The sequence below is a fragment of the Microcaecilia unicolor genome, chromosome 5 (assembly GCF_901765095.1).
Source record: "Microcaecilia unicolor chromosome 5, aMicUni1.1, whole genome shotgun sequence".
NCBI classification, from domain to species: Eukaryota; Metazoa; Chordata; class Amphibia; order Gymnophiona; family Siphonopidae; genus Microcaecilia; species Microcaecilia unicolor.
Window position 1 is genome coordinate 103,992,492 of NC_044035.1, and position 26,091 is coordinate 104,018,582.

The 26,091-nt window shown below is 46.8% G+C and overlaps 1 protein-coding gene across 3 annotated transcripts in view; it reads left to right on the top strand.

Moving 5' to 3' along the window:
- The first annotated feature begins 3,222 nt into the window (after nucleotides 1-3,222).
- Nucleotides 3,223-26,091, top strand: part of LOC115471149 (ATP-binding cassette sub-family G member 2-like) — a 102,964-nt gene continuing 80,095 nt past the window's right edge. For 2 of the 3 annotated variants that reach the window (XM_030204844.1, XM_030204846.1), the window contains exon 1: nucleotides 15,693-15,832. The gene's annotated coding sequence lies outside the window, so the exon portion shown is untranslated. Of the gene's footprint in view, nucleotides 3,300-15,692; nucleotides 15,833-26,091 lie in introns of those variants that run through there. The other variant, XM_030204845.1, reaches the window with a different exon arrangement.

The window sequence follows — 26,091 nt, forward strand, 5'->3', positions numbered from 1 at the left end:
CCCTGATTATACTTAGTATTTGATCTCCTGTTGCTGATCTTAGCTTTCTAAGAGCCAGATGCAGTAAACTTAACAAGCCATTAACGAGCAAGTAGTAAACCCTGGCATGCACTAAAAGCTTCTCCGATTTTTCGATGACGGTAGCAGCTAACGAAAACGGAATGCAGATGATCCAAAGGCTATTATAATGAGCTGCACAACCGCTGCAGGCTATTATGATGAGATGCACTACCGTTTTCTGATTCCCCTTACCGTGGACAACCTAACGGGAGGTCTGCACCTCTCGTTAGGCTGGGGCTGCTGTGAACGGGACCCTAGAGACCAGTGGGAAAGCGCCTAACAACCATCTAAAAAAAAAAGAACAAGCTGCATGTCCCAAGTGCTCATGAGGGACTTAAAAATTTTTTTTTTAAGTTATGACACCTTCTCTGAGGACGTACTTGCTCATACCGTACTTGCCAACAGGCTATTTGCGCTCCTGCTACAATCCTCCAGAGACAATAAGAGAGAATCAGGTTAAGCTTCAGAACTTCACACGTACACGAGCAGACATAAGCCAGGAATATATGCAGCATCAACAAGGCTCTGCTCAGGAAGAGCGTGGACGATGGACGTCCTCAACTGCAAGAAAAGTGCAGGAGAGTGTAGTTGAGGTCCATCTTCCGCCCCTAGGTCTCTCACAGCCAATCACAGTGCGCTGTGATTGGCTGAGAGAGACCTAGGGGCGGAAGATGGACGGGTATTGAAGAAGTGGATGATGGACGTCCTCAACTGCAAGAAAAATGCAGGAGAGCACAGTTGAGGACGTCTATCATCCACGTCTTCGATACCCATCCATCTTCCGCCCCTAGGTCTCTCTCAGCCAATCACAGCACTTTTAGCTCAGCTGAGAGAGACCTGGAGGTCTCTCAGTCAATCACAGCGCGTTTAGCTCAGCTAAACACACTGTGATTGGCTGAGAGAGACCTAGGGGCAGAAGATGGACCTCAACTGCGCTCTCCTGCACTTTTCTTGCAGTTGAGGATGACCATCGTCCACGCTCTTCCTGAGCAGAGCCTTGTTGATGCTGCATATATTCCTGGCTTTTGTCTGCTTGTGTACGTGTGAAGTTCTGAAGCTTAACCTGATTCTCTCATATTGTCTCTGGAGGATTGTAGCTGGAGCGCAAATAGCCTGTTGGCAAGTACGGTATGAGCAAGTACGTCCTCAGCGAAGGTGCCATAACTTAAAAAAAAAATTTTTAAGTCCCTCACGAGCAGTTGACGTCCTTTTTGGACTTATTTGGCATGCGCAGAGCAGCCAGCATAATGCTTGGCTGCTCTGCGCATGCTCTACCTGCCGACTGTTTACCGATGGAATAGAGAATGCAAGTGAGCTATAACGAGCAGCTCATTTGCATTCCCTTTCCTTAATGCATGCCTGTTCCTTACCGATTCGCTAAGGGAATCGGTAAGGGAAGAGCTCTAACGATTTTTTAGTGCTTCTAGCCCTAAGTGTTTCTTTTCAGTGAGGAATAGAATCCTACCTTTCTTTGTCTTGGCCATGACATTGAAAACTTACGAAAATGAAGGATACAGCACAACTCTTAGAGGACAAGTTGGCGGCGCCCTCAAGTCCTGCTGGTCTGACAATGAGTTCTGCATGGGTCTCTGAAGTGGTGGCGGTGGTGACTACTCATATGGAATTAATGCTGGATAATTGCCTTACGCCCTTAACGGACAAACTTGGAAAAGTCCAGGACACCCTGGAGGAGTTGACCAGGGAAGCTGGTCACTATTAACGTCTTGGCGACCTTGAGGACAGAATGCAAATGGTGGAAGATACTCACTCCCATACACAGACAGAGCTTAAGGATTGCCAGTACAACGTGCAAGACTTAGAAAACCACTCCAGTTGGACTCCCACAATGGCGTAGCTATGGGGGTCTTTGGGGACCCAGGCCTCCCCATTCCAGCCTTAGGCCTCACAACCCTGATGGCCGGTCAAGTGCCTGTGTTTTAGGCACTACTGGCTACCCTCCCACTCTCTGCACCACTGTCCTTCACCGCTCCTTGCACCGCTGTCCTTCAATTTTCTGGGCCACTGGCAGGCCTTCTTTTACCGAATGGCTATGTGTATCGGGGAGCTTTTTTATCCACTGTGCTAAAAAGGGCCCTGGTGCATGGGAAAAACGGCCCCCGCTGCTAGTGCAGGGCCCTTTTTCCCACAGCTTGGTAAAAGGACGCCTATGTAACTTTGTTAGTCTAAGTGCTTTGAAAATACAGCTCACTGTTGTCCCACAAATTTTTAACTTTTCTTGGGTATCCAGATAATTTTTTTGTGGGTTTTTATTTTGGGGTAGAAAATGATCTTGTATTTTGCTCCCTACAGTAGATAATCCCTTTTTATTTTTCCTGTGCTGAACTGCTTACAGAGCAGGGGCGTATCTGCGTGGGGCCAAGGGGGCCTGGGCCCCTGCAAATTTCGCCCTGGACCCCCCTGCCGTGGTCACCTACCTTTGCTGGCGGGGGACCCCAACCCCACCAGCCGAGGTCCTCTTCCTCCTGCCGCTACCTTTAAAAATATTCCTTCGGCTGGCGGGGGATCCCAACCCCCCCAACCCCCGCCAGCAGAGCCGAGGTCTTTTAAAGTTCTTTTTCGTCTTCCAGAGTCCGTGCTGTTCAAAGCTGCTCCGTTCGGCAGGAGGAAGCGGGCCTCGGCTGGCGGGGGTTGGGGTCCCTTGCCAGCAAAGGTAGGTGACAGTAACGGCGGGGCGGGGGGGCTATAATGTGCCCCCTCACTCTGGCCTTGGCCCCTCCTACCGCCGCATTTCAGATACGCCTCTGTTACAGAGAATGTGATTTCTCAGTGTTTCCTATTCTAATTTTGGTCCTTTATTCTGTAATTGGTGAGGATTGCTCCGTGTTCTGTGAGTGACCAAAGTGAGAGATTCAGCTGGCATGTAATTTGTGTGAGGATCCATAGGAGTCTGATTTGTCTGGCTTTTCCAATAGGAAGCATAGTGTCTTTCTGTAGATTCACTGCTACCTTTTTAAAGGTACAGTTACTGATATTTGTGTGTTCAGAACTGGTGCTGTCAAGCTTGCTACATAGGTTGTAAGAAGCATCTTTACAGGATTTAGTCTTACTTCAAAAAGTAATTTCACAGACAATCCTATATTTGTCTGCTCTTTCGTAAGAAGAGGGTGGAAGGAACACTGACAGGAACTTCAGGAACTTGAACTGGTTCATGTCAGCTTCAGAAAAGAGAGAAAGCAGAGGAAGGAACAAGAAGACTTATTTTAATACAGCTTAATAAGGTACTTCATATTTCTTATAAAGTTGAAGGATATGTGCTACTGCAGTAATTATTTTCCAGAATACTGTGATGTATGTTGAGAGGTTGACCAGACTCAAGTCTACTATAATGGTAAAGTTTTAAGTTATGGGATAATGCAACGTCATTTAAAAATGTTAATGCTTCCAAGGTGCATAAATGTATGTGTTGTTTTTGTTGATGCAGCAGGACAGACTTTTTACTTAGAAATCCATTATCACGTGCACTCTACTCACACTTATATGCCTAGTGCACCCTGTGCTAAATCTGGGCCCCCCACAATTTCAGGTCTGGTTATGTCCCTGGGCTCTCAGAATCTATTTCGGAAGGTAAAATCTTGGGCTCACAATCTCTACTGACTTGGGCTTAACTAATCATCTGAGTCCCTTCCGCGTGGAGTGGGCGCTTCGCCTGGGAGCCCAGCAGCTGGTGAACGGGAGACCTAGAGTGGTTATTTTGAAAGTTTTGAACTATTTATTTATTTATTTACAGCATTTATATCCCACAATTTCCCACCCATGTGCAGGCCCAATGTGGCTTACAACAATCTACATAAAAACACAGCATGTCAGGGGTCAAATAATTAATGTCCTAGAAGTATAATGGGGAAAAGGCAAAGCGAGGTAAAGTAAAAGAGAAAGAGCAGCGGTGAGTAATGTGACACTGGGGTAAGACAGATCAGAAGGTAGAGATGCCTGGCGGGAGTGAGGCATACGCTTTGCCAAATAGAAAGGTCTTGAGGCGCTATGAACATAAAGCAGCAGTATTGCAAGTACTTTGCAGTGGGAAATATCTCAGTTATCAAAACCGGAAAATTTTATGCTTCCAGGATTACTCTTCTGAGGTGTGTCTGAAATGTCGAGCTTTCATACCTTTGTGTCCTACCTTGTTTGCTGCCAAAATTCACTTTGCACTGCTTATTCCAGCCAGTCTTAAAGTTCATCACAATGATGAAGTGCATGTGCTTGAATCTGTAGAAGCAACAAAAGGGGGTCAGTCCAAAGTTTGATTTTTGTTTCAGACTTATGCCTTCCACATGTAGCAGTTGTAATTTTGGACCTCTCAGCGGGCCCTCTGGAGCCGGAGAAGTTCTTCGTTTGACATTTGATCTTTTTGGCATTCCCTCAGTCTTTTCACATGGTTTCACTGATGTTTCTATATCCCATAGCTGGTGGATTGTTTTCATTTTATCAAAATACCCAGTGAGCCTGAATATACATCACCTTGAGCTACTACTGAAAAGGTGTGAGCAAAAAAAAATCTAAATAAAAATTTATTGCTATTGACATTTTCTTAGGACCGGGAGTCTGGCTATCTAGCCTTTAGGGCTACTCTTCCATATGTTATAGCAACAGTTCCAACTTTTGACTGTTCAGCTGTCCCAGAATATATAGCAGGGTGTTTTTCCTTCTTTTTGTTATTTTTACTGTTAACCACTATTGGATCTTTTTAAGTTGTACTGTTGTATCCTTATATAGTGTTATGATTATTGTGATAGTCTTGCAAAGTTGCTGAGTGTTCACTCAATATTGCTCCTCAATATTGCTCCTTTGTTATGGTTCTTCAGGAGATGTATTGACTTGGTAGGACTCTCTTGCTCCTTCTGACTCCTTGGTATAGGGAATCTCTTAGGAGGGGGTAAAGCATGATATTTCAATTTACAGGGTGTTTTGGGTGGTGGGGCATTTGGAATGTGACGACTCAGATGGTTGGGCCAATAGTTGGAAGGAGGTTTAAGACTGTGGAAAGGAAACTGGGTGGGTTTGGGTTTGGGTTTGGGTTTTTTTTTTCTTCTTCCCCTCTTTTTGTTGGTTGCTGCACTGGGGTCCTGGATGTCTGTTCTATTGTCTGTTATTGTCTCAGGGTGGGGACCGCCGGCTGAGATAGTTTCCCTCTCTTTCTTTTTGCTTTTTTCCATTTTTCTACGACATGCTCCCATATGTGATTTTATGCTATGTCACCTATTAATAATCTCTTGGAATGTAGATGGGGTCACCAATCAAACAGCAAAAAAATACTCCAAACACTTCACAGTCAGAAGGTTAATGTTGCCCTATTGCAGGAAACTCATCTTTCATCTGTGGAACATAGGAAATTTCAGAAATGGTGGGTAGGCAAAATAGTGAAGTCCCCAGCAGTGAACCGGAAGGCTGGGATCCTCATTCTTTTTAATAAAAAGCTTGATATCCAAGTGCAGTGTCTTATCACTGATTCTGAGGGACACTATCAGGCTTATTTTCGAAAGAGAGGGGCACCCATCTTTCAACACAAATTGGGAGATGGGCGTCCTTCTTCCAGGGTCACCCAAATCGGCATAATCAGAAGCCGATTTTGGGCGTCCTCAACTGCTTTCCGTCACGGGGATGACCAAAGTTCCTGGGGGCATATCGGAAGCATAGCGAAGGTGGGACTGGGGCGTGCTTAACACATGGGCATCCTCGGCCGATAAGGGAAAATTAGGTTCTTGCCTTGGTAATTTTCTTTCCTTTAGTCACAGCAGATGAATCCATTAACTGATGGGTTATGTCCGCCTACCAGCAGGTGGAGATAAAGAACACTGAAAATCATAGTGCTCTAAGGACGGCTAGCTCCATCTGCCTTCAGTATTCAAAACTTCCAAAGCAGAGTGTATCCTCAAAGTAGAATAACATGAACTTTCCTCACAGCGAACGAATGCCCCAGAACAGGAGCAATAATCACACAAAGGAGGGACGATCTCAACCTCCTGTAACCGAACAGAAATCCTGAAGACTGTTTTCCAACTTCTCCCAATGAGGGAACATGTCTGCAGGAAACAACTGAACAAATAAACAGACAGACAGGGAGGGATCATGGATTCATCTGCTGTGACTGAAGGAAAGAAAATTACCAACGTAAGAACCTAATTTTCCCTTCCTTGTCATCAGCAGCAGATGAATCCATTAATTGATGGGATGTACAAAAGCACTCCCTAGTTAGGGCGGGAATCTGTCACTCCCCAAGCAAGTACTTGTGCTCCAAACTGCGCGTCCCGCTTCACTGCAACATCCAGCCTGTAATGCCGGACGAAGGAAAGCTTAGAAGCCCAAGTAGCCGCACTACAGATCTCCTGAAGAGAGAGTGCTCCTGTTTCAACCCACGAAGAGGAAATCGCTCTCATGGAATGCGCTTTAAATGCATCAGGTGGAGACCACCCTGACAGCAGATATGCAGGAAAAAATGACTTCCTTGAGCCAATGGGCCATAGTGGCCTTAGACGCCGGAGACCCTCTTCGAGGACCTGACAACAAGACAAAAAGGTGATCAGAGGTCCTGAAGTCATTAGACATTTTTAGATACTGCAAGAGAGCCCTGCGAACATTCAGAAGATGTAACTGCCCAAAAGATTCCGGAAACTCCTCCCTAGTAAAGGAGGGTAGATAAATAGGCTGGTTTAGGTGAAACGTTGAAACCACCTTAGACAGGAAGGAAGGCACAATACGCACCATAACTCCGGACTCTAAGAATTGCAGAAATGGGTCTCGACAGGACAGAGCCTGGAACTCAGACACGCGTCTCGCCAAGGTTATGGCCACCAAAAAGACTGACTTTAGAGTCACATCCTTCTCTGAAGCTCGCCTCAGCGGCTCGAAGGGCGAACACTGGAGCGCCTTCAACACCAGCCCCAGGTTCCAAACCGGACACGGCAGCCACACTGGAGGGCAAAGCCGGAGCGCCCCTCTTAGAAATCTGGCAACGTCCGAATTTCGGCCAGGGAAAGGCCAGAGACCTTCCCTCAAAAGCATGTCAATGCTGCCACTTGAACTCGCCGGGAATTGTAGGCCAAGCCTTTTTGTAAACCATCCTGCAAAAACTCCAGTATTGGCGAGACTGAAGCCCTCATGGGTGTGATCGCCTTTGAAACACACCACACTTCAAACTGGCGCCAGATCAGAGCATAAGCAACGGAAGTGGACCACTTGCAGGCCTGCAAGAGAGTGGAGATGACTTTGTTAGAATAGCCTTTGTCTCTCAATTGCGCCCTCTCAAGAGCCATGCCGTAAGACCAAAGCGGCAGGGATCCTCCATGGTCACCGGTCCCTGCATCAATAGGTTTGGTACCAGAGGCAAAGGAAGAGGGGCCTCCACCAGCATCCGCGTACCACGGCCACCTGGGCCAATCCGGGACAATGAGGATCACCACTCCTTGATGTAGCCGAATTCACAGGAGGACTCGCCCTATCAAGGGCCAAGGAGGGAACACATACATGAGGCCCGGAGGCCAGGGTTGAGCCAAGGCATCCAACCCCGCCGAGCGAGGATCTCTCCATCTGCTGAAAAAGCACGGGACTTTGGCATTTGCACTTGACGCCATTAGATCCGCTACGGGCGTTCCCCATTTGGCACAGATCTGAAGAAACACATAGTCTGCCAGTTCCCACTCCACTGGGTCGATTTGATGCCTGCTTAGAAAATCAGCTTGCACGTTTCTCTGACCTGCTATATGAGCTGCTGACAGAAGCTGCAGATGTAGCTCGGCCCAGTGGCAAATCTGAGTGGCCTCCGTGGCCAGTGCCCTGCACTGAGTGCCGCCCTGTCAATTTATGTAGGCCACAGCTGTCATATTGTCCGACAGAACTCTGACAGCCAGCCCCTCCAGAGTCTTGTGAAAGGCCAGAAAAGCCTAGAATATCACTCTCAGTTCCAAGTGATTGATGGACCACCCCGATTCCGAGGGTGTCCACAGACCCTGGGCATAGCTTCCCTTGCAATGTGCTCCCCAGCCAACCAGGCAGGCATCGGTTATCACCAGCCACCAAGAGGAAAGTGCCAGCGGCATTCCTCGCCGCAGCATGCTGTCAGAGAGCCACCACTCCATAATGAGCTGGGCCGCAGGGAGCCACGTGAGTCTGCATTGATAATCCTGGGACACTGGAGATCATCATTGAAGCAGGGCAATCTGCAGAGGTCTCAAGTGCGCTCTCGCCCAAGGCACTACCTCCAAAGTGGCCATCATCGACCCCAGCAGCTGGACAAAGTCCCAAGCTCGCGGGCGAGGCATCCACAGGAGCAGACGGACCTGATTCTGAAGATTGCACCGCCTTTGTCGGGTAGAAAGACAAACCCCGAGGCCGTGTCGAACCAGACCCCCAAATATTCGAGAGATTGAGAGGGGATCAGGTGACTTTTGGGTATATTGACGACCCAGCCCAGAGATTGCAGTACTGAGACCACTCAGTGGCCAGATGACTTTCGTCTGCCGAATCTGCTCTGATGAGTCAGTCGTCGAGGTACGGGTGAACCCGGATACCCTGTCACCTGAGAAAAGCAGCTACTACCACCATAACCTTGGAAAAGGTGTGGGGAGCTGTGATGAGGCCAAAAGGCAAGGACCGAAACTGGAAATGTTTTCCCAACATTGATGTGGGGGCCAAATAGGAATGTGCAAGTAAGCTTCTTTTAGGTCCAGAAACGTGAGAAATTCTCCTGGCTGTACCGCCGCAATGACGGAGCGCAGCATTTCCATGTGAAAATGTCGCACTCTTAAAGCCTCGTTGACTGACCTTAAGTCGAGGATCAGTCGGAAAGACCCGCCTTTTTGGAGGCACCACAAAGTAAATGGAGTAGCGACCGCAGCCGCGTTCGGCGGGAGGCACAGGGATCACCGCTCCAAGGTGCAACAAGACTTGTAAGGTCTCCTCTACCGCCACCCGTTTGACGGTAGTACTGCATCGGGACTCCACAAACACGTCTCTCACCGGGGCGCTGAATTCCAATCGGTAACCTTCTCTAATCAGGTCCAGGACCCACTGATCAGAGGTAATCTTGGTCCATTCCTCGAGAAAGACGGAAAGACGTCCTCCTACTGCAGGAATCGAGGAATGGATCGGCGCCCCGTCATTGAGGGGGCCAGCCTTGAACTGGCCGCTGCGGAACGCTTGTCCGAGCGAAAGGAGTTCCTCTGCTGAAAACGGGCACGTTGAGAAACCCCAGCAGAGCGCCCTGGGTGATACCTGTGAGCTTCACGGAAGCGAGGTCTGGAAGAGGAGGGCCACACTGAACCCTTGGAAGAAGGCCTTGGCCTATCCTCGGGTAAGCGCTGGGGTTTAGGGTCCCCCAGGTCTTTCACAATCTTCTCCGGCTCCTCTCCAAATAACAGGTGGCCCCGAAAGGGAAGCTTCACCAGCCTGTGCTTAGAGGCCATGTCAGCCGCCCAATGCCGAAGCCATAGAAGGTGGCGGGCCGCAACCGCCACAGACATCTGTTTAGCCGAAGCTCTGATCAGATCATAGAGGGCGTCAGCCAAAAATGACAGGGCCGACTCCATCCGCGGTGCAACCTCAGCGAGGGACTCTGCACCATCCACGGGCTGTTCCACTGCCTGTTGTAACTAAGAAAGGCAGGCCCGGGCAGCATAGGAACTGCATATGGATGCCCTTAAGGCGAGGCCCGAGACTTCAAATGACCGTTTCAACGCGGATTCAAGCCACCGGTCCTGTACGTCTTTCAGGGCAACCCCTCCCTCCACGGGGAGGGTGGTCCTCTTAGTCACCGCCGTGACCAAGGCGTCCACTTTAGGCATCCCCAAAGGGGCCAAGTGCTCTTTACTTAGAGGGTAAAGCTGACCCATAGCCCTGGCCAATTTCAAGGGCCCTTCGGGTTCAGACCATTGAGCTGAAATAAGCTCTTGGATGGAGTCATGCACAGGAAAGGCTCGAGCAGGCTTCTTAGTACTTGCCATCCTCGGATTACCAGAGGAGGCCTCGCCCTTGGCAGGATCATCAATCGAGAGGGCCTGCAAGGCGTCCGAAATGAGCGCTGGCAGCTCATCGCGGTGGAAAATCCTCACTGCATTGGGATCATCCAGATCCAGTGGCAAACCGGCACTTTCTTCTAGCTCTTCAGACCAAGAGGCCCTGCCAGAACCCTCAGAATCTGCACCGCCCGACCACGGGGGGGGGGGGGGGAATGGAAGTGCGCCACTCTCTGACGGGGAATCTACCCGTCTGTGTTTTGCGTCCTTCCAACGCTCGGGGGAATCAACCGGCCCCGGGCCATCAACACCCGGGGGGAAACCAGGTAGCAGCGCAGTGTCAGACACATGTGGCAGAGCTCTTTTCAGCATGAAAGCTTTATGCATTAAAAACACAAACTCTGGGGAGAAACACTAACCCTGACCTTCCGTCTCCAAATCAGGAGAAACGGGAACAGGAGCTCCTCTGGTAGCCTCTAACCGAGGCGTCCCCCTGCACTCAGACTCCTCTGCAACAGCGAGGGTCGAGGCATGCGGCGCTTCCAAAATGGCGCCCACTGCCAGCTCCATTGAGCGGGAAGAATCATCGCTCGCCATGCTCGTACCATGCTCGTACCAGCTCTAGCATCTAAAGAGCACGTCTTACAGAGCCCCGCTGCTGATCTATGTTTACTACAACGGGAGCAGCGTTTAACTGCTTCAGCAGCCATTGTCCAACCGGACGGAATTATATAAGTAAAATGGCGGCTTCGCACCAAAACTTGCCCCGATCGGAATGGCATCCGTGGGACCTCCCCGGAGGAGCTGGGCACCACTCTCACCTCAACAGACCGAGTCAAATGAGCTCCGGTCAAGCTTCACGTGGAAAATAGCCTCAGAATAGCCACGCAGAACCAATGCGTATTCCTTTTTTTTTTTAATGCTGTAAAGAAAGTTGGCGGAGGCAGCAACAGAGGTACTCCGGTAGGCAGGGAGACGGGTAAGGCAGGGAAAGGGCGAACCTATATGCCTTCAAAGTGGGCACCACCAGCCACAACACCCCTGCTACAACTGGCAAAAGCACAGGAGCCACCCCAGGCAGAATTCTTCCAGGAGCTAATCAAGCTACGTCCACACCTGCTGGGAGATAGAGCAATACTGAAGGCAGATGGAGCTAGCCGTCCTTAGAGCATTATGGTTTTTCAGTGTTCTCTACCTCCACTTGCTGGTAGGCGGACATAACCCATCAGTTAATGGATTCATCTGCTGCTGACAAGGAATGGAAAAAAGAAGGGTGTCCCTGATGAGCACATGGCCGACTTTACTTGGTCCATACTTTTTCTTGTGACCAAGCCTCAAAAAGGTGCCCGAACTGACCAGATGACCACCGGAGGGAATCAGGGATGGCCTCCCCTTACTTCCCCAGTGGTCACTAACCCTCTTCCACCCTCAAAAAAAACCTTTAAAAATCTTTTTTGCCAGCCTCAGATGTCATACTCAGGTCCATGACAGCGCATGGAGGTCCCTGGAGCAGTTTTAGTGGGTACTGCAGTGCACTTCAGACAGGCGGACCCAGGCCCATACCCCCCCCCCTACCTGTTACATTTGTGGAGGAAACAGCAAGCCCTCCCAAACCCACCACAAACCCACTGTACCCAAATGTAGGTGCCCCCCTTCACCCATAAGGGTTATGATAGTGGTGTACAGTTGTAGGTAGTGGGTTTTGGGGGGGCTCAGCACACAAGGTAAGGGAGCTATGTTCCTGGAAGCATTTTATGAAGTCTACTCTAGTGCCCCCTAGGGTGCCCGGTTGGTGACCTGGCATGAGGGGGGGGACCAGTGCACTACGAATGCTGGCTCCTCCCACGACCAAATGGCTTGCATTTGGTTGTTTCTTAGATGGGTGTCCTCGGTTTCCATTATCGCTGAAGGGACGACCATCTCTAAGGTTGTCCTAAATGTTGAGATTTGGGCGTCCCAACCGCATTATCGAAATGAAAGATGGACGCCCATCTTGTTTTGATAATATGAGTTTCCCCGCCTCTTCCCGAGGATGTCCTGCGAGGACGCCCTCAGGAAAACTTGGGCGCCCTGTTCGATTATGCCCCTCCACATTTTTGTTACAATTTTGATAGATCAGCAAAGCATCCTTCTTTGCAATTTTTATGCTCCCAATGTATTTAATAATGAAGTGTTTTGCCATTTAATTACTACACTGTCTCCTCTGTATGCCCATACAGAGGATTGAAGCTGCTGCTCCACTTCTGTGAAGCAACCACTGGTGAAGTCATCTTGGATGATCATTTGTGCTATCCAGGCTAAGCCTTTTTATGTCCCTTTATATTGCTACCCCTGATGCAGCCTTAATTGGCGAAACGAGCCACGTCGGGTCTGTACGAATAAAAGAACTGTTTGGACCTCCAGTGTCTGCTTTCTGTTTTTTCTTTTGCAATTAAAATTATTACACTGGGACCTTTGTTGTTTATCTAAATTATTATCCAAATTTTGTTGGGGTGGGACCAAGCCTAAGATGCCTTTAGATTGCTTCTGGGTTCTTGGAGGGAGGGTGACTTAAGCTTCCCAGATCTCAAAAAATATAATACAGCATGTTTGTAAGGCACCTAGGAGATTGGCTTCTTGATTCACAAGATTTATTAATGGAACAACATTATTTTCATCCTTGGCATCTCTGATACCTCGTTCATGCACCCCTATGAACTCTATCCCTGTTCATATAGTCTAGTGTTCTGCTTCATCCCTTACAAGATATCTGGAGGGAGCTTACCTCTCTTTGGCATATATCAGCAGAAATTTCTGACATGTTGTCTATCCAGGGAAACACTTCCTTTACACTGGGCATGGATAATATTTATTTATTTATTTACTGCATTTGTATCCCACATTTTCCCACCTGTTTGCAGGCTCAATGTGGCTTACACTTTTGACCATTGGGTTACTGACTCTTGGAACTTAAAAACAAAAAGAAAACCCAAATGTTGGAAGCTCCGCTTTGCCACTAATGCTACTAGTATGTGAATAACCTGTTCCATGCCTTTTGAGATTGTCCTCAGATTCAGTCTTTTTGGAATTCAGTCACCTGTTATCTGGAGCCTTTATTGCATTCTATTCCTCTTTCACCGATGGGTATCCTCCTTGACCGTCATGAGATTTTTGTGCTGCAGGTTAAAAATGGAAGTCAGTTAATTCGGAAAGCCAACCTTGTGGGCAAGAAAATTATCTTGGGAGTCTGGATGTCTTCTGACTTCCCCTCTTTTTGGGCCTGGTATAATAGATTTCCTGTTCTGATGCTCTTAAAGCACACTAGGGCTAGGGGTTCACTTAAACGAAAAAAGATTTTTTTTTTTATCTATTTGGGATGTGTACATACAGTCTTTAGTCAGAAAACAACAAGGCAGTTGGTCTGCCAAATCCAATATGGAAAATGAAACAATGGTAGACCTTGTAAAAAAGCAATGTCTTTATTTGTAGATTAAAAGCTCCCAGGTATTCAACATAAAATGCCCGACATGGCCATGCTTTGCCAGAATAAAAATGGCTTTGTCAGGGGAAATAGGTCACTGTAAATTAAAATAAAATCATTCAGTATCTAAAAACAACATATAAAAGACATGATAATTAATAAATAAATAAATAAATAGACTAAAAACACCACAGGAACATTCAGAGGAAGCTCAAGCTGCGAAGGCTCTGGGTACTTATGTAATAAAACAATGCACAACTGTGAATAATACATATCTTTAAAAGCATAATTTAAATAAATAAGCTTTAAGAACTCTTAAATAACACCATGTTATTTAACATGGATGTCTAGGTGCTAAAAATGATGTGCAATGGTGAAACAGTAAAACAGAGAGGCTTACCCAGCTGATATACAACTTCAAAATAAACCAGGCTGGTGTGGCTGTAAAAACATAGAATGCTCTAAAACACAACCCCAAACACCACAGATGATAAAAGTTGCCTAACAGGGCTAAGGAATAAAATAAATCCATAAAAGGTTCTCAATGTACTTACACATATTAGGAACAATCTCTCCAAAAAAAATGCTGTGGATGTAGTGAAAGCAAACTTGCTGCATCAACCAAGCATATATGCATGCTGAGGTCATGCATAAAAAAATCTGTGTAAAAGACAAACCTAAAAATCAGTTAAAAAAAAAAAGTAATCAGTTTAAAAACTGGTCAAAATCATGTGCCTGTGATACAGATTCACTAAAAACAGCTAGAGAGTTTTTTTTGTTTGTTTTTTTTTTTTGGGGGGGGGGGGGTTCTGGTTATATCCAGGAGGTCATAAGAATACAGGCCTATTCATTTTGCTTTGTTTTCCTAGGCTTCATTGTGGGAGTTTATTGTTTAGGTAGTGGGGTGAAGGTGAGGGTGAGTAACTGTTGTAAAAATGTACTGACCATTTGTATTCTATTTGTGTGTTATCCTTCTGTGCCATTTTGATCTTAATACAAATAATTTAAACAGATTGTAAGCTCTGTCGAACAGGGACTGTTTCTTAAGTTTACAGCACTGCATACGTCTAGTAGGACTATAGAAATGATAAGTAGTAGTAGTGGTTTTATTTGGTTCCTCTCTGTCTTATAGCAGAGCATGATATTTTCTGTTTGATTGCAGAATAGAATTTTGTTGTTTTAATTTTTAAGAAATAAGGGGCCCTTTTACAAAGGCACATTAGGTGCTACGTGAGTGCAGCACATGCCAAAATGAGACTACTGCCAGGCTACCACGCCCCCTCCTGGCAGTAATTTCAGATTTGGCACGCACCCATACCGCCTGGATGATTTATTTATTTATTTCCATGTGCATCATTTCCGGCGGTAATCGGCACTTGGCGTGTGCTGACCAATCACCACGTGTGTAGCAATTGAGCCCTTACTACAAGATCAATAGGTGGCGTTAAGGACTCAGGCCTGTTTTGGATGCGTGCTGGTCTCAGTTTTACCACAGGCCCTTTTCCCATCCCATTTTTAAAAAGATCTTTTTTTACAGACGTGGTAAAAACTGGTCTGGCGTGTGCCCAATACACGCGCCTACACTACTGCAGGCCACTTTTTACTGCGGCTTAGTAAAAGGACCCCTCAATCTTTTTAGTTTATTGTTTTTTGAATTTTGTTATTGTTTTTATGATTAATGTTTATTGTCTTACATTATTATGTATGCTATTTGTAATTTCATTGTAATGTATTTTATTTCTGTTGTACTTCACCTTGAACTTCTGTTGAAAAGGTATAATAAAACATAAGCTAAAAAATAATAAAACTTTCACCTAGTACTTTTTGTTTGCTTTAAAAATGTTTCTTATCAATTTTATTTCTTAACAATTTTAAAGCACGCTACAGTAATTTCAACGGCAATAACAGCAGTAAAGTGTTCTTTATAGAACTTGTCACTTTAAACCTGTCCTGTATTCCTGTGCATAAACACCCTCAGCAAACAGGTTCCTCTGGTGCATTCTTCAATCTTATATGGAGCTACCTTTGCTACGAGTGCCCTGACTGACTTGCCATGGCATGAATTATTGTATAAATGGGACCCTCCTTCCAGGTTTCATGAGAAGTAGTTCCTCACAAGTTATGTAACAGTTTATACAACACATGACCTCAAAACTCCGGAAACCAAGGATCTGAGAGTCACTGTTAGAAAACATTGGGCAGAGAAGGAATCATAAGCAGCTTTACTTTATTGAAGTAGCTTGAACAATCCTAAAAAAAAAGATTTGAAGACATCCATTCTGCAAAATATCATCAGAAACATCCCATGCCAGCACCAGATGTCAATAAAATCCATTGTCTAAAGGTAAAACTGCTTAAAATTCTTGTACATCTTGTTACTGAATTTAGGGTGTTCAAGAAGATTTAATGGCTTCTCTTGGGGGGTGTAAAGTCTCTAAATAGGCTATTTTTGCGAATAGAATCCTTCTCTGTATTTTTGCCAGTTGCAGATGCATGCATGCATCAATCATCATCCATCAAGATGGATTAATTTTGTCACTTGTTTGTAATTTAAGCTATTAAACTGAAAGACTGAAAACTGTGTAGAATCCTTGCTATGCATAGATAATACTGTGGTCAGGGTGAAATTATATTGGTGGTATAGTAGCAGCTTAAAAGCATTTACTACTCACTATTTTCACTTGTTGTTCGTTAAGGGGCCCTTTTACCAAGCTGCGGGAAAAAGGGCCATGCGCTAGAAGTGGGGCAATTTTTCCCACGTATCAGGGACCTTTTTACCGCAACAAATAAAAAGCCCCCAGACAAACATAGCCATGCTGTAAGAGAACTCTTACTTAGTGGTCATGCGGCAGGCAGCCCTTACAGCTACCCATTGAGGTGGCGATAAGGGCTCCCACAGTAACCTAGCAGCACGCTGTGATGCCCGATTACCGCTGCACAAGTCATTTCCAGGGGTTTTCTTTTTCCCACGGAAATGGCACGGACTTGGAGAGGAACTACCACCGGTGGCCGCACTGGGCCAGCAGTAGTGCCAATTTAGCATTCAGCAAGCCCACGTTGGACTTACCGATGCTTTGTAAAAGACCCCCTAAATCATTCTCAAGAAACTTACTAGGGAATTTCCTTAAAATAAGTCATCTTCTTTTAAATTTACATTATACATTTGTAACTTCCTTTTTTATTCTAATTTGGTTACTAGATCACTCCAAAATTAGCAGCAGAACTTTTTTCCTATAGCAAGAGGAGGCGTGAAGGGCTAGTCCAACTATTACAATGGCAAAAATAGAACATGAAGGCCCACAAGTCTATGGGATATGGGTTACAAATGTAGGATAGAGCAAATCATGCTCCTGGCTCACGTATGATCACTTCATTCAGTTCTGTCAGCTGTTGCTCTAACCTACTTTCTTTTCAAAATTGTAGTATTACCCCTAATTCTATAATGTTACTGCTTGAATGTAAGCGCCATTTGCATGCTAAAATTATAGCACCTAGGCAGAGCACAGGCAGGTCCCACACTTACGCATGTAATTTGTAGAATACTAGAAGCTATGCACTTGAGTGCAACATTTACATGCTAACTTTCACACCTGCCTTTTACATAGCATAAGGGAAAGCCTAAATGTTGCCATGCAAATGCCATACGCTCTATTCAATAATGGAATAAAGAATTTGTGCTAAGTGCCCTGCATTTTAGCAGCGAAATTTGAGTAACCTATATACAATTGTCCCCTTATAGTATATTTTGTTTAAGAAGGACAGTAGTCTCACCCAAAATGATTTACATCAAACACAATAATAGTGTCATGAAAGGTGTTGGCGAAACATCCTTTGTGAAAAAATTACAGAAGGACCTTACGAGACTGGGAGATTGGGCGGCTAAATGGCAGATGACGTTTAATGTGAACAAGTGCAAGGTGATGCATGTGGGAAAAAAGAACCTGAATTATAGCTACGCCATGCAAGGTTCCATGTTAGGAGTTATGGACCAAGAAAGGGATCTGGGGGTCATCGTTGATAATACACTTAAACCATCTGCTCAGTGTGCTGCTGCGGCTAGAAAAGTGAATAGAATGTTGGGTATTATTAGGAAAGGTATGGAGAACAGGTGTGAGGATGCTATAATGCTGTTATATTGCTCCATGGTGCGACCGCACCTTGAGTATTGTGTTCAATTCTGGTCGCCGCATCTCAAGAAAGATATAGTAGAATTGGAAAAGGTGCAGCGAAGGGCGACAAAAATGATAGCGGGGATGGGACGACTTCCCTATGAAGAAAGACTAAGGAGGCTAGGGCTTTTCAGCTTGGAGAAGAGATGGCTGAGGGGAGACATGATAGAGGTATATGAAATAATGAGTGGAGTGGAGTGGAACAGGTGGAAGTGAAGCATCTGTTCACACTTTTCAAAAATACTAGGACTAGGGGGCATGCGATGAAACTACAGTGTAGTAAATTTGGAACAAATGGGAGAAAATGTTTCTTCACCCAACACGTAATTAAACTCTGGAATTCTTTGCCGGAGAACGTAGTGAAAGCGGTTAGCTTGGCAGAGTTTAAAAAGGGGTTGGACGGTTTCCTAAAGGACAAGTCCATAGACCGCTACTAAATGGACTTGGGTAAAATCCACAATTTCGGGAATAACATGTATAAAATGTTTGTACGTTTGGGTAGCTTGCCAGGTGGCCTTGACCTGGATTGGCCGCTGTTGGGGACAGGATGCTGGGCTCGATGGACCTTTGGTCTTTTCCCAGTATGGCATTACTTATGTACTTATAACCTTACAATGAAATGTAACTTTTAGCTTCTCTGCAATGTGTTATCAACAAGCCTGTTCAGGAGAGAAAGCCTTTAGTTGTCCATGGACATTTCTGGATGTCTCAGGGGTCCTTTTACTAAGGGGGGTAGGCGCCTACACACGTCCAATGCGCGTCAATTTGGAACTAATGCCAGGCTAATGCATGCCCCAGGCGGTAATTCCATTTTTTACTTGCGTCCAATACGCGCAGCAGAAAATATTTTTTATTTTCTACCACATGGCGCTAACCGGGCGGTAATTGGCAGGGTACACACACTGATGATTACCACCCAGTTAACATGTGAGACCTTACCACTAATTCAATGGGTGGCGGTAAGATCTCAGGCCCAAAATTGGCGCACGCCAATTTTTATTTTGCTGCATGTCCATTTTCGGACAAAAAAAAAGATCTTTTTTGCAGGCACGCTAGAAAATGGACCTGTGTGCCCAAAACACGTGCCTACACCAGCGCAGGCCATTTTTCGGTGCGCCTCAGTAAAAGGACCCCACAACTAGGGTGTTAATTTCTAGCACTTGTAACAGTGTGTTACTGATATGTATTGATGCCTACTAAATAATTTCATATAATGGAACAACTCTGGCACACAAACACATCTCGCCTGTCCTTGTCATCTCACTTCAGCTCTCCTCAAATAGCTATGTCACTTCAAGATGGAATAAAACATACCTACAGTTTTATTTACAATAGGTTACATAGCCCAACCAATTAATTTGTAGCCCACTGCCTTCAGGCTCAGCGTGGAATCAAGAAGGCCAGGCCTGAGAATTCATCTTTTGACATATCCATATTTCCCAGCTAATGCCCTTCACCAGATGGCATCCTATCTGCCTACTGAGTTTAATCAGCAAAGTATGACCCTATTGCCAGTCTTCTTCCTACTTACCACTTTCCCTGGGGCACCCATTTTAGGTAGAAGCTCAGCAAGTGAGGCCCAGCTGCTCTTCTAGAAACCTTTTTGCTACACAAATGGCTTTTCCCCAAGCTGTCATAAAAGGACAGGCTGACCCATGACCAATCAAATGGTAACAAATCAAATCCAAGTATATTCTTTTCCACTACTTTTGGGAAGGCCTGACACCCAATTTGTAAATTATATTTCACAGTAGATTTATAATGCTGTAGCCAGAGTCCTTTATAGCATGTCACTCCTATTACATTGGCTCCCTATTAAACAGAGGATTGCTTTTAAAACTATTATTTTGCACTAATAATCTGCTCCCCCAATAATCAGCCAGTGGCGGTCAGCATTTTATTATCGCTGGCTAAATTATCCCCTGATATTCAGTGCCGAGCCATGTCCGGCCACTGGCACTGAACATCGGGGGATAATTTTGTGCGAGCAGGCTGCTGGAGCTTATGTGGGCCCGGACGATATTCAGCCAAGCCTGCATAAGAAAGTTATGTAGGCCCCTGTTGAATATCGGGCCAGGACCTGCATTAAAAAAAAAGTTTCTTTTCCCTTCCGCAGACCTTCACAACAGCTCCCTGGGGCACCCCCCCCCCCCAACACCACCACCCCCAGCAGGAGCCCTATCCCACCTCCATCTCCTAGTCAGGATAGGACCCTCCCCCGAGGCCTACCTGACCTTCCTGGTGGTCCAGTGGGGCATCAGGGACAGGAGTGAATCCCCCTCTCTCCTTCTTGAAAATGACTGCGGCAAACTCCTGTGGCAGCCTTGTGGTACTACAAGTACAGCAAAAGGTCATAGCAGCAATTTTCAAGAAGCTGCCGCTAGGGGCAGGAGTGAGGGGGATTCGCACCTGCCGATGCCCCACTGGACCACCAGGGAGGTCAGGTAGGCACCAGGGGAGGGTCCTATCCTGACCGGGAGGTGGGGCTGGGCTGGGGCTGCTGCTGGGGAAGGATGTTGCTGGGGGGGCTTCTGGGGGACAGAGCGGAGATGTTGTTGGGAAGGAGCGCCCCGGGGGTCTATTGTCGGGAGCCACGGGAGGGGCTGTCGACTCTCCTCCAGAACTGGAAAGTAACGACAAAGGAGTGGGATTGGCAGCCATGGATAGTGTAGACCACGCAATCTTTCTGCTTTTATTTGTTTACCGCCACTGCTGCTAGTCTGCAGGAGGAGGAGAAGCAGCAGTGGTGACAGCTCAGAAGGGGTGGAGGCTGATGGAAGGAAGGCGCAGGACCGGCCAGAGGAGAGGCAGCAGCAGCGGCCAGAATAGAGGGACTGGAGCAACGGGAGCAGAGCCCCTTTTGATTTGCACCTGGGGCAGACCGCCCCCACTGCCCTGACCTTGGTGCACCACTGATGCCTTTTAATTGGATAACAAGCTAATTAGCACCGTTTGACTTTTTAACAAGCAATTATTGGCATTAATTAGATTTAACTGAAATGTACATGGTAAAAATTGGGGGTGTGGAAATGGGAGAGTCATGGGTGGATCACAATCGTTCCTTTAAATGCCGTGAGTAGTTAGAGAATAAGGGCATCCACGCCTAAATGTACACATGGGTATTTGCACCATGTTTTAGTTGGTGCAAAGTTAGGAGCGATTCCCAGGCGTAAGCGCTATTTTACAAACAGCGCCTAACTTTAAGCACATTTTGGAAAATAGAACTTTTTTCAACGCTGATTTTTTTGTCATTATATATAGGATTTACCCCTATGCACATAAATTATATTATTCAATAAGTTATACATGTGTGTGCTCACCCATGCTCCACCCAGACTTTGTCCATGTGAACGTCTCCCAGCAAAGTATGCACTATTGAACATAAGCGTGTACCTACAGAATTGTGCATAGCCAGATTCTTGTTATTTACATGCATATGATTTCACATACATGTGCAAATAACTAGATTCCCCTAGAATACCAGCATTTACACATGTACTTGCCCATCTAACTTGAGGCAGTTTCTTAAGGAATTACCTCAACTCTGTAGCTGGATTTAGAGCCCCTGGCCAAAAATGATCACTGCAAGGCCTGAACTAAAATTGAAAGGGGAGATAAAATAGGTGAAAACAAAAAAAATCTCCACTAAATTGCAAATGAAAGCTCATTGCATCAAATCCCTGTCCCTCCCCCAAAAGCTACAAGACTAAAGGAGCAGGAGGACACTGCCTGCTCAAAAGAAAAATTATAAACACTTGGACAAAGAAACAGAAAATATAATAAAAGTTAGGGAATGCCCAACCTACGTAGGTAACTTACGTCAGAGGAGGGCGGGCCCAGGAAGAACGGAGGGACGTCGGAGGAGGCATCACTGATCGCCGATCAGCTGTTCTTGCCCGTGCAGCGCCTTAACACAGAGGTGAGGCACTGTGCGGGCCCGGTAAGGCAGAGGGGGGGTCTGATGGAGGGGGGGGAGCGGCGGCGATGACCTCAGGGGGCGGAGGATGGCGGGAGGCGGAGCTGTGTGGGAGAAAGAGAAATAGAGAGGAAGGGGGGGGCCGTGGCTGCTACAGTTTGAAGTTTTGTTTTGATTTTTTATTTAATACAGGGGGAAGCGGGGAGCAGCGTCGACCTCGGGCGGGGGGAGGGGGCAAGGGCGTCCATACAGGACGCTCCTGACAAGCGCCTTTGCCCCCTCCTGATCCTTTTTTGCTTTTTGGGTTTTTTTTTTCAATTTTATGCAGAGGGAAGCGGGGAGCCACCTGTTTGTGTGGGGTTTTTTTATTTTCAAACATACCAGCTTGGATTTTTATGCTGCAGGGAGAAGCGGGGAGCAGTGTCTGTATGACAGCTCAGGCCTTAATGACATGATTTGTTGCAATCGTCGGTATGGTTAGTGCATTGCGAATTGTTCACATTTCAATTGGAAGTGACTCGTTTGCATTCCGTTTTCGTTAGCTGCTAGCGTCGTCGGAAAATGGCCTTTAATGCATGCTACGGTTGAAAATTTCTTCATTAAAGGGTCGTTAAAGTTTTGTGCATCTGGGCCTCAGTCCCTAAGGAAAACATAAAGGGACATAAACCACACATTAGAATTTGCAACAATCAAAAACCAGTAGGAGAACATTTCAGATTGGAACTTATGAAAGAGTTTAACACCTTCACACCAGGCCTGAATTGGGGCACTGGATTCATGAGTCACTACATGTGCAAATGGACTTAACTATTCTGAGATCATCCTATCTTTGTTTTCCCTTACTTACCACAGTTGTCAGTTAACTGAAGTGCAGATGATCAAAAGCTCCAAAGCCCCACACTGTTCCAAACAGAGCTCTAAAAATAGCACTGGAGCAGTGGGAAGCTTCACCACCCCTACAATCAGAGATAATAGGAAGCAAATTTAAACCCTGCTATTATCTCTAATCATAGGGTAAAAGTACCGGAGGATACAATTCCTCCCGCACTTGTTTGACAAGCCCAGACCTGTCAAACACAGGGGCTTTACCACCATATAAGAGAGTTTTCCCTTATATGGTAGTGAAGCCCCACCCAGTGCATCCCAGGATGCACTGGGCGGGGCTAGACCACAAGGTTGGGGAGCTTCCAGGGCTTTTTTTTATTGGGGTCAGAGAGACTGGAGGTCCACCAGACCTCCAGCCCCCATGTCACTGGCATGGGGCGGGGATTCTGGGTTCCTGGGGGGGGGGCTTAGGTGCTCCTGCAAGGGAGTTTCCATTGGGAGGGATGGGGGGCCTGCTAGCATGCAAATGCATGCTGGACAGGGCTCACCATTCCTCCCCAATGTTCTGAAAACCAGTGGCATAGCTAGATGGGGCCACTGGGGCCTGGGCCCCCCAAATTTTGTCCGGGCCCCTGGTTTTGCTGGCGGGGGGCTACAACCCCTACCAGCTGAAGCCTTGTCCAGCGCCGGTCTCCGGCACTGCTGCGTTCCCTGCCCTGCTCTCTCTTTTTCCTCACGTCCTGCACGCTCCTTTTAGTGAAATTGAGCATGCTCAGTTTCACTTAAAGGCGCTTGCAGCATGTGAGGAAAAGAGAGCTGGGCAGGGAGCGTGGTGGTGCCAAAGAAGGCTTCAGCTGGCAGGGGTTGGGGTCCCAAACCAGCCAATGTATTTGCTGTTGTGCGGTGCGGTGAGGCGTTGGGGGGAGCAGTGAGGCGGTGGGGGGACAGCAGACTAAAATGTGCCCCCCCTCAGGCTCTGGCCCCTCCCACCGCGAGGGCTGGCTACACCTCTGCTGCAAACCCTAAAGCCAGCTCTGTTTACCATGCATTTGCATGCTACTTGTGATCTGAGCCCACAAGCATGTTGTTTCACGCGCTCGGAGGCTCTGATCATGGGGCGGTAGCAAACACGGGCACAAGTATGGCACTAATGCCCACATTTGCTTCTGATGTTCGGGCCGTCAACTACTGAATTATGCTGCAATTATCACTCCCAGTCCCTTTCCGCAGTATTTTCCCTCCACCATGCATCAAGGCCCAGATGCTCAAAACTCTGGCTTTGCACTGAACAGCGCCGGAGAAATAGTGCTGGAACAGCACGGCAGAACAACTCCCTAATGCTCAATGCTAATGAGATGCAAATATTGGCACACTTAGACCCCAATGCTCAGAAGCGAATGCAGGTGCTAGAGACCATTAGCACCGAACTAGCGCCCTGCATTCACTAGCGCAGGATGATTAGAGGCCCTCACCGCCGAAAACAAGGAGTGTGGGAAGGAACACCGCGAACAGCGTGCAAATATAGGCAGAAACAGGTAAATGATGTAATTTCCTATTCCTGTCCACTGATCAGAGAACAGCGCACTTCACAAGGGCGCTCTTACACCTGTAACCCCAGCACCAGCTCAGAACTGGCATTAGGGTGCCTGGGACAAAGAAATCCTGCTGGAATTTGCACACAGGCCTGTCAATATTTTAAACTTGTGCTGTTTTGGATTGATTGATTCCTCGCAGGGAAATATATTTTTGGCTCCAGGATTGCTAGACTGCACAGTGCCTCGGGGACCTATCTCATCTTGGAAATGTGTCATTTGACCAGTTTTCAGGCCTTTGAAAACCTCTTTGCCCAGATGCAGCTCATATAGTCATATATAGTCTCCTTTTGGCCATGGCTGACACCGACCAGGCTCAAACTAGTTCTGCGTATGAAATTAACAGGGAAAGGGAGGGCGGGAAGGAGGCCAATCGCATCTGCTGGGCACGTCCTCCCCCCCTTACTTCCCAATGCTCAGCGCTAACATCACAAAAATTCTTTTATCGCGCTGTAACTGAGGTATTTTCTGGCACTGTTTTGAGCATTAAGCCCTTATAGCGTTAAGCATTAGGGAGTTCGGAAGGATAGTGTCTGGCACATGTGCTCAAGAGTTGTGCGTTAAGCTCTTAAATGAATGCCCTGAACTTGATTGACACTGCCGAGCTTTTAGCCAGCGGGTCTAAAAGATTTGTGCACAGGCTCTGGCTCGGCTGAAGCACCCTAACGCCTGCTCTGAGCTGGTGTTATTTCTGCGGCGGTAAGGCAGCTTGGGTCTGTACGCTGTTCTTCTGAACATTGGGCGAAAATAGGGACCTTCATGCATCATGGTTCTTGAAAGCTCATAACTCGATAAATCGTTAGTCAAAGGTGCCACCTGCCTCTGCCAATTTTGTTATAGCAGACTAATACAGTTACCCTTTTTAAAGGACTTTAAGGGAGTAATTTTATAAAGTCTTGCGTGTGTGTAAAAGGCCTTTTATAAAATACTGACTGGCTTAAATGTACATACCTTGTAAAGAAGAAGCAGACTTGGACAGAAATCAGATGACTACTAGTTCTACAATCTTAGATCTTGATTCACTAATCTTTCTTTCCCTAGACAAAAAATGGGGAAAAGCCTTCATTTAATCATTCCCTTAACTTCACTGAGATAATATCCCTGAGTTGTTACTTCTTTTAAACCACAGTTTGGAAACACTAGTTCTACCCAGAATAATGACAGAAAAGCATATTTAAGTTTAATTTGAAAGGCGTTGAATAAAATAACGAATTTGGCTTTGTAGTTAAAACTCAAGAAGCTCACGAACATATAGACACCTCCCCCCACCTCAGCCTCCCCTCCCCCAACTTTTCCCTTCTTCCTCTGCAAGTCTGCAGTGAGACTAGAGCTTTTCAGCAGGCATTTTGGGGGATTTGAAACTTGATGCAGTTTGTACAATTAGGCTAAACTACGAGCTAGTTATAAACCAACTAGTAAAAAAGGCCCGTTTCTGACACAAATGAAACGTGCGCTAGCAAGGTTTTCCTCGGAGTGTGTATGTTTGGGAGAGTGTATGTGAGAGTGACTGTTTGAGAGTCAGAGTGAAAGTGTGAGTCCAATCCATGCTCCTCTGTCACCTGGCCCCTCCATTCATCCCTATCCAGCAATTCCCCTCTCTGCCTGAGGCCTGCCCTGCAATCCATATCCATCCATGCCCATCTGTCCCCTCCATTCATCCCTATCCAGCAATTCCCCTCTCCCTGAGTCCTGCCCTTCCAATCCATGCCCATCCCATGCTCCTCTGTCACCTGGCCCCTCCATTTTTCCCTATCCAGCATTTCCCCTCTCTGCCTGAGGCCTGCCCTGCAATCCATATCCATCCATGCCCATCTGTCCCCTCCATTCATCCCTATCCAGCAATTCCCCTCTCCCTGAGTCCTGCCCTTCCAATCCATGCCCATCCATGCTCATCTGTCACCTGGCTCCTCCATTTTTCCCTATCCAGCAATTGCCCTCTCTCCCTGAGGCCTGCCCTCCCAATCCATGGCCATCCATGCTCCTCTGTCCCCTGCCGCCTCCATTCATCCTTTTCCAGCAAGTCCCCTCTCTCCCTTCCATGACCCCCCCCCCTCGCATCCATGCTCCTCTCTCTCCCATGTGCCAGCCTGGGCCGGCCTCT